Source organism: Sinocyclocheilus grahami, unplaced genomic scaffold (genome assembly GCF_001515645.1).
Source record: "Sinocyclocheilus grahami isolate Dianchi unplaced genomic scaffold, SAMN03320097.WGS_v1.1 scaffold11.1, whole genome shotgun sequence".
Classification (NCBI taxonomy): Eukaryota; Metazoa; Chordata; class Actinopteri; order Cypriniformes; family Cyprinidae; genus Sinocyclocheilus; species Sinocyclocheilus grahami.
Window position 1 is genome coordinate 2295072 of NW_015505190.1, and position 9305 is coordinate 2304376.

General features: G+C 37.7%; 1 long non-coding RNA gene across 1 annotated transcript in view; it reads right to left on the reverse strand.

Annotated features, from left to right (window-relative positions):
• Positions 1 to 8589: 8589 nt before the first annotated feature.
• Positions 8590 to 9305, reverse strand: part of LOC107596605 (uncharacterized) — a 4068-nt gene continuing 3352 nt past the window's right edge. The window contains exon 3 of the long non-coding RNA XR_001610384.1: positions 8590 to 8706. This is a non-coding gene — a long non-coding RNA (uncharacterized lncRNA). The remainder of the gene's footprint in view (positions 8707 to 9305) is intronic.

Consider the following 9305-nt stretch of genomic DNA (forward strand, 5'->3'; position numbering starts at 1 on the left):
GGAAGATTTGCATAACGCCGCCCAAATGTTCACACAAAGGCATAACTTTTATTCTCGCTGTAGTATTGTTGCTGCCGCCATGTCGTGGAGACGCTGTGTGTTTTATTGTGAAAGCGAAACTTTTTTGGCCTTCCAAAAGAGGACCAGATCCGCTTCGTCATGCCTGGAGCTGATCCGTGTTGGTTGCCAAGGAAATGCATCAACTTCACACTGTGGACCGGCTATCACCAGAAGTGCGCTGTTCGCATTCTGCCATGCCAAACCATGCACGCAGCAGCCCATGCTTGTGGCAATAAGTGGTCAATTACCAACAATGGATACAAATCGACTACGCCACCCGGAATATACCCCTATACAAGGGCACAGAGGTTTGTTGCCAAAGGCAGGGTGAGCATGGAGACATAGGCGAAGTATAAAAATTAAGCCATTTATTTATACACATTAAGCAGTTTACCACTTTTTTTTATATACACAATCTTAATCAAATCGGATACACAAATCTACCAGTTACAGAAGTGACTAGTAGGAGAGAATTGGCCAGCGGGGGCCTTTTGGATTGTCACCTCACACCACAGTTGTGAAAGCAATACAATTGGTTAAGCACCGCACTCCATGTGGACACGCTAAAAGACTACAACCCCCACTTTAAGTTTCTACTCCTAAATGACAACGTGGTTAACGGTACAAACGTCAAAACTCACTTTCATAGCACAAAAGAACAATCTACTCCAAAAAGAGAGTCCATATACACGGATTTGACAACTACTTGTACAAAAGAAAAACAAGTCGTCTGCACCAACGGGAGGAACAAAAAGGCAGACCAAGGCCAAATATTTTACTTGTCTTCCTGCTAACTCACACTCAAGTTAACGAATGGCTGCTCATGGATGAATGAAAGAAAACCCATACAAACCAAGTAAACCAAAATAAGACCAAGTAGATTTTAAAAAAAAAAATGTAATTTGTCATTATATAGTGATGATATATAATATATGTATTTATGTGACATGAGGCCAAGTATGGTGACCCGTACTCGGAATTAGTGCTCTGCATTTAACCCATCCAAAGTGCACACACACCGTGAACACACACCCGGAGCAGTGGGCAGCCATTTATGCTGCAGCGCCCGGGGGGAGCAGTTGGGGGTTTGGTGCCTTGCTCAAGGGCACCTCAGTCGTGGTATTGAATACATTCACTCCCCCCACCTACAATCCCTGCCGGTACGAGACTCGAACCCGCAACCTTTGGGTTACGAGTCCGACTCTCTTACCATTAGGCCACAACTCCCCCTGTAATGAAGTGAGAATAACAGATACTTATGTATAGCAGCAACATTTTTTTGCATGGCTTGTAGAATTTGAATTCACCGGACTAGTTGCTGCTTTTGTTGGAAAGTATGTTGTCTTAGATCATTTTTTTAAACAGTTTTTTTTAGATATCTGATAATGTTGCAAACCAATGAGAAAAGTCTTCTAACTAACTAAATCACACGCAGTAAAAAAAAATAAATAAATAAATATCAATAATTTATTCATTAAGTATTTTATTCATTGCACGTCCAGCGTACATGCAGTATATACAGTACACACAGTTATATATACAGACACAAATGAAAGAAACAGGCAAAATTAGAAAGCGTTAGTTTACATTGGTAAAGCAAACTGCGTTTTAATTTCAAATGCACATTGGCATGACATCAGCCAATCATACCTGGGCTATACCTTACCCAGCTACATTCGCTTAAGCATCAACATTCACAAACCACTGTTATTTTTAACAGAAAATGTTTAACAGAAAATGTTCTGTTAAAAATAACAGTGGTTAGTCAATGTTGATGCTTAGCCTAAATAACAAATATTTTATCGGTTATAGTGTTTATGCTGGGATGTTGTGGAGCTTAGGAGATGTTACTGAACCATTAATGTACATTTCTTTGATGTACTGAAAAAAACTATATATATACTATATAACTATGAAGTGAGAATAACAGATACTTATGTATAGCAGCAACATTTTTTTGCATGGCTTGTAGAATTTGAATTCACCGGACTAGTTGCTGCTTTTGTTGGAAAGTATGTTGTCTTAGATCATTTTTTTAAACAGTTTTTTTTAGATATCTGATAATGTTGCAAACCAATGAGAAAAGTCTTCTAACTAACTAAATCACATGCAGTAAAAATAAATAAATAAATAAATATCAATAATTTAATCATTAAGTATTTTATTCATTGCACGTCCAGCGTACATGCAGTATATACAGTACACACAGTTATATATACAGACACAAATGAAAGAAACAGGCAAAATTAGAAAGCGTTAGTTTACATTGGTAAAGCAAACTGCGTTTTAATTTCAAATGCACACTCATGATCACATTTCAGTATTTTATTTGAAACATAATTACAAAAAAATCATAAGTACAATTATGTTTATCTATGTATTTTTTAGTACTACAAGACATGTTTTCTGCATCAACACAGTTATTAAATGATTTGTAAGCTTGATCTGAGGTTCCTTTTTCTGCGTATTAGGCAAGCTGTGACACAGAAAGAACACATTTGGTGTCTTCTGCCATCTCATTGAGTCCCATGTTAAGCAGGTAGTGCAGAAGCGATGGCCGTTCCTCCTGCTGGTAGATCTCCTCCTGGCAGCAGAGCCATTACGGTCCCCAGTGTCTTGGCTATAGCAATCATTGGTTTAGACAGCATATCAATCACAATATCCTCAGTGGCCCTCTCTTTGAATCGTGATGTCTTAGCGGCTTTTAGCTGCTCCACCGGTTTGTTCACTCGGTCTGATAATGCCTCTAAAGCCTGATTTGATAAGCCAAAGCCTGTGAAGACTTGCTGAAAAAACTTCTTCATGATGCCATAATCACAGACCAGGATGTTGTGGAGCTTAGGAGATGTTACTGAACCATTAATGTACATTTCTTTGATGTACTGAAAAAAACTATATATATACTATATAACTATGAAGTGAGAATAACAGATACTTATGTATAGCAGCAACATTTTTTTGCATGGCTTGTAGAATTTGAATTCACCGGACTAGTTGCTGCTTTTGTTGGAAAGTATGTTGTCTTAGATCATTTTTTTAAACAGTTTTTTTTAGATATCTGATAATGTTGCAAACCAATGAGAAAAGTCTTCTAACTAACTAAATCACATGCAGTAAAAATAAATAAATAAATAAATATCAATAATTTAATCATTAAGTATTTTATTCATTGCACGTCCAGCGTACATGCAGTATATACAGTACACACAGTTATATATACAGACACAAATGAAAGAAACAGGCAAAATTAGAAAGCGTTAGTTTACATTGGTAAAGCAAACTGCGTTTTAATTTCAAATGCACACTCATGATCACATTTCAGTATTTTATTTGAAACATAATTACAAAAAAATCATAAGTACAATTATGTTTATCTATGTATTTTTTAGTACTACAAGACATGTTTTCTGCATCAACACAGTTATTAAATGATTTGTAAGCTTGATCTGAGGTTCCTTTTTCTGCGTATTAGGCAAGCTGTGACACAGAAAGAACACATTTGGTGTCTTCTGCCATCTCATTGAGTCCCATGTTAAGCAGGTAGTGCAGAAGCGATGGCCGTTCCTCCTGCTGGTAGATCTCCTCCTGGCAGCAGAGCCATTACGGTCCCCAGTGTCTTGGCTATAGCAATCATTGGTTTAGACAGCATATCAATCACAATATCCTCAGTGGCCCTCTCTTTGAATCGTGATGTCTTAGCGGCTTTTAGCTGCTCCACCGGTTTGTTCACTCGGTCTGATAATGCCTCTAAAGCCTGATTTGATAAGCCAAAGCCTGTGAAGACTTAATGAAAAAACTTCTTCATGATGCCATAATCACAGACCAATGACAATCCCGGGATGGGAGCTATCGCCCCGACTCCTGCCGCAAATGCATTTAGCCAAATAATTTTCTTGTAGTATGTTTTTTTCTTTGTGAGGGCCTCTAGAGAATAAACGGGCAGAAACTGAATGAGAGCATTCTCTGGGAGTTCATCTTTGAGGGTATTGATCAGCTTCTGAAAGTCATATTTTTCCAAATGAAATGAAGATACCAGGAATATTTGGGGTATTCCAACTCTCAATGGGTTCGCCTTACAATCATCTTGAATGTTTTCAAGCAACATCCGCTCATCAAAGTTTCTTTTGTGTGATTCAGCACGAGAGAGAGAGAGAGAGAGAGAGAGAGAGAGCGCGCGCGCGCGAGAGACAGAGAGAGAGTGTGTGCGGGCGCGAGAGAGAGAGATAAAGCATGTCAACATATTCTGTTACACCAAATACACAAAATAATGATCTTTAAAAAAGCATCATATGATCAATTTGAACAACACAATTTGAGTTGAATTACTGAAATAAATGAACTTTTCCACAAAAAGTTTTTTTTTAACCCACAGCTGTGAGTAGCAAATTCTCCGCTCAGCCTCTGGAAGCTTCAATACTGTTCACTGCAACATGTAGTGGGACTGAATCATACAGACAAACGTCTCACTGACATGGTCATTTCATAACTAATCTGAAAGGCAAAAAAAATCAACATGTTGCATCCGTTCCTTAATTGCATAAAACATAATGATAGCTATTTATATTCCTTTAAACTTGACTGTAGTTCTTCAAAATCTTTTAAATTTTTTTGGGAAATGTTGTTTCAACAGTTAGCCTATTCATTTTTAAAGGGGTCATATGATGCGATTTCAATTTTTCCTTTCTCTTTGGAGTGTTACAAGCTCTTGGTGCATAAAGAAGATCTGTAAAATTGCAAAGACTAAAGTCTCAAATCCAAAGAGATATTCTTTATAAAAGTCAAGAGTCAACCACGCCTACCTAAAACGGCTCGTTCTAACACACCCCCACATCTACGTCACTATCTGGGAAGATTTGTATAATGCTGCCCAAATGTTCATGCAAAGAAAGAAGGCGTAACTTTTATTCTCGCTGCTGTATTGTTGCTGCCGCCATGTCGTGAAGGCGCTGTGTTTCGTTGTGAAAGCGAAACTACTTTGTTTGGCCTTCCAAAAGAGGACACGACTAGAAATCGGTGTTAAAGTTGTATTTACAACACTGTTCCAGAACAGTTTAACCCAAATATTCAGATGTGTGCAGCGCATTTTATGGAGAACTGTTTTCTGATCCTGGTAGAGTAGACTACAATGCCGGCTGTTCTGACTCACAGACTGTAAGTACGTTTTTTTATATTTAAAGAATTTGCCACTGACGATTCAAACCCGAGTTTTTTGGCCAGTGTAGAGTAGCACTTGTTGTTTGCCATTTCTCTGATCACAAATGCAGACATGGTTTTATGTTTACGCAGTGCGATGCAACGCAACGCGTAAAAAGACAGTATAAGTCATTATAATCCATAATTATGTCCCCACTGGATGCAATAAATGCCTTGTTTATAATGGGTTATCACAATATGGTAAGGGCGTTAACATTAACATTTCTTAACATTTCCGTCACACGCTTGAGGTATTCGGCCAATCACAACGCACTGGATAGCTGGACAATCAGTGCACACCTCGCTTTTCAGACCGATGAGCTTTGTAAAAATCGATGCGTTTCAGAAAGGCGGGGCCTAGAGGAGAAACAATAATGTACAGTATGTGGAAAATAATGTGTTTTTTTTTTTACCTTAAACAGCATAAACACATTTCATTACACCAAATAATGTTATTTTTAGCAGCATCATATGATCCCTTTAAATATATTGGAACAAATAATATATGATTTGAAACAAGAAATAAATTATTGCTATCAAAATTATTATTTTTATTATTATTGTTATTACAAATATAGAGACATATAATATATGTAAATATATTAAGACATAAACAGCTTCTTACCTTTAAAAAAACATACTTAAGTTATTTAATCTCAATAATTATGTTAATGTGAGTGTAAAGTTTGTAATATACTGTATAATGCAATAGAAAGTGATCTTACCTTTGCTAAGTAAGAAATGAGTAAAGAGCTTCATCACAAAAAAAAAAAGAGCTGTGTTAAATGCAAAAAGACAGTTTCATAGACTTCAGGGTATGTTCTTTATTAAGAACTTCCTCCTGACAGAAATTCCCTGAACACACAAACATGTTGAAATTGTTTAGATGTATTCAGATGCAGAATTACTGGAACAACTGTAAATAAAACTTTTTTGTCTGACTTTACAGAAGCAGGTGGACACAGCATTCCAGATATGCACACTAAATTTTCAGAAACCTGAATGACATGTGGACCACCTACTGTAGATGTGCGTCCTTGAAGAATTCCAAGTATTTATTAATATATAATGAACTGAATGAAAGGGTTTTGATCAAGTACAAAACACAATAACCAACCAATTGATTTGTGGGTTTCTATAGCTCAGCTGGTAGAGAATGGAGCTAGCAACACGAAGATCATGAATTTGGTTCCCAGGGAATCTTGAACGCACTGTACATCACTTTAAATAAACGTTTTTGCTATATATAATGCCATTTCTTCAAGCTACAAATGATTAAAGAGCGCACTCTATGTCAAATGATCTCAAAGAGACATACTTGTTCTTCTACACAAAGACAACTTATACTGTATTGATTGGGTGAGGGCTTCTTCTGCTCTTTCTTCCTCAACATAAAACTAGCCCTTGGAAAGAACTTATTTGTAAACATGCATTTTAACCTTTTCAACTATATCCTAACATCTAATTATCTCTTTTATAACCATAACCCTGTAAAACCAAGACTTATAATAATTCCAAAATTCCATCCAACCGCAATCACATTCAAGCTAAAACTTAAATTCTTTTATTCCCATTTGATTTTACAGCATTATTTAAATCTGAAGCTACTTTAATTAGCCTACTAATTATTAATTTCATTGTATTTCTCCTTACATAAGCACTGAAAGAACAAATAATGATCATATTGCTTCTTGTTTTTCAAGCTATGGTAACATTTCTCACAGGGAAATAGAAACACCCCAGTGGCATGATTGATGAATAGCTGTCAAATTTAAATACCATTGTTATGAAAGTTTATTTAAATAACATATTTTGCAGTTTCGCTACTCAGCAAGCTCACATGATAGCGCCTACATGTATGTATAAATAGGGCCAAAGTATCGAGAGCAATACTTTTTAGGCACCGACCGAATTGCCTCGATACCATTAAGTATCGAAAAACCTCTTGCCGTTCGCCAAACTTCGATACCTAAGGGGTTAATCACGTCAATGTAAGTGAGCCAATAAGAATGCAGCACTAGTATGGGGTTATTTTAATGACAAATGTAGAGAGCGCATTACTTTACCGCGAAAGCACATTAAAATAATGTGCGAACGCGAATCTCTCCACTTGCACGCGGATTTCCTTTGCTCTCGCACAAAACCACACTTCAAACGTGTCTCTCCTCTCACTAATGCCCCATTCTCACGGGGCGTCAGCATCAACGCCTCTCGTTTAATTTGAATGGAGTGACGTCAAGCTTTGGCGAAATGAATTGTAGGTCCGTCGCTCGCAGCAAAAGTTGAAAACAGGCTTGTTTGAGATGAGCAAAATCTGCGCAGAACCGATCACCGCGAGATGCATGCCGGTTAGAAAAGTGTCCGACTTACCTCCGAGTTGCTCTAATGTCATGCTGACGTGTGCAAAAAAACTCTCGCGACGGCGAGGCAGCTGCGTCAGTTTGTGCAGTCGAGCGCAGTTGCTCTCCGCAGACTGCGCTGATCAAAAGCATGATGGGAAACGACTGACTGACGACACAGCTTAATGCTCATTGGTTCAGACACCTGTCACGCCTTTTCTCTTCTGAAATATTTTATCTGATTTCATGTGATTATGTATTAAAATTATGCATGAATGTTCCCAAACACTATGACAGTGCGATCTCTGTGTGAGATAATGTGATAATGTCATATTTCTATAAAAATATAAATTACATGTTTGTATTAAAGTAAAAATGGATGATGAATACACCTTTCGTATGGAATTAAATAGCAAGCACTTTGAGTGTCTTGTTCATCATATTTATTTTCATATAAAAGCAACAGAACTGAAATTATATCATGTTTATTAGCAACACAGCATGTAAGCGTGAATAACGAGATATCCGCATTTTGATCTCGTTGGTATCTGCTCCACTTCGAGAGGTCAGAACAACTGTCCGTCTTGCAGGGATGTGGACTCGAGTCACTTGACTCGAGGCTTGACTCGGACTCGAGTCCCAAATTTGATGACTTGCGACTCGACTCGAAATAATTAAAGAGACTCGACTTAGACTTTGACAGCAATGACTCGAGACTTGAACCCTGTGACTCGGAAAGACTTTATGATGAGATCCCTGCAGCATTGCGCTTGACTGGCAATAAGCCAGAGACTACGTTCAGGGAGCGCTGGATAGGCTAGTAAAAATTACTGGAGTAATAGCATAACTTAGACAAAAGAGAACAGAGATAATAAAACTAACAAATTACATGATTCGTCTAGTAGCGATCTCCACTCATGAAAAGCGCTGCTCTGTCCGTTTGATCGCCGCCCAGCAGACACACGGAGCGGGCCTGAGAAACTTCACTGGTGCTCGCCTCATCATCAGTGTGACCGCTGCTGTTAAATATTCCTCACTTCTTCTGTTTGTCCGACACCGAGGTGCACCATGAGTGACGGATTCGCATCCCGCCACGACCCTCACACTCTGCCAACTCCATGTGCTTTCATTTTCATTTTTATTTGTTATAAACACCTCTCTGAGACCTGTTTTTGTCAGATCTCCACTGTTTTTGTTCGATCAGTTATATTTGAATTGCATGTGCATTAAAAAAAAAATGTAAACCTCCATTAACACTTAAATGCATGAATGTTTTGCCAATCATTATTACATTCGGGTCTTTAGCAACCCGGACCTATACAGCACGGATGGATCTTTCTTTAACTGCTGCAATAGCAAAAAACGCTCTTGATATTTTAAGAACAATTACAGAAGAATAAAATGAAGCATATTTTGTTACCTTTTGAAATTTAAAAGGGTTCAATTTGAGCAGATGATTTTACCATCGCTGTCATCGTCAGAGAGCACTTCCACAGTACATTCAGCATCTGCCTCATATTCACAATCTCAGCTATATTCTCAAAATATTGAAGAATTCTCATTTTCAATGACTTCATATTCAATATTTTGATCACTGGCAGCTTATTCACCACATCCAGCATCAAATGACAGTGACATTTATATTTCATTGCGTATAGTAATTGCTCTGCAGTAAAGCCATTTAAACCGCTTCAATTTTTGCTGATGATATTC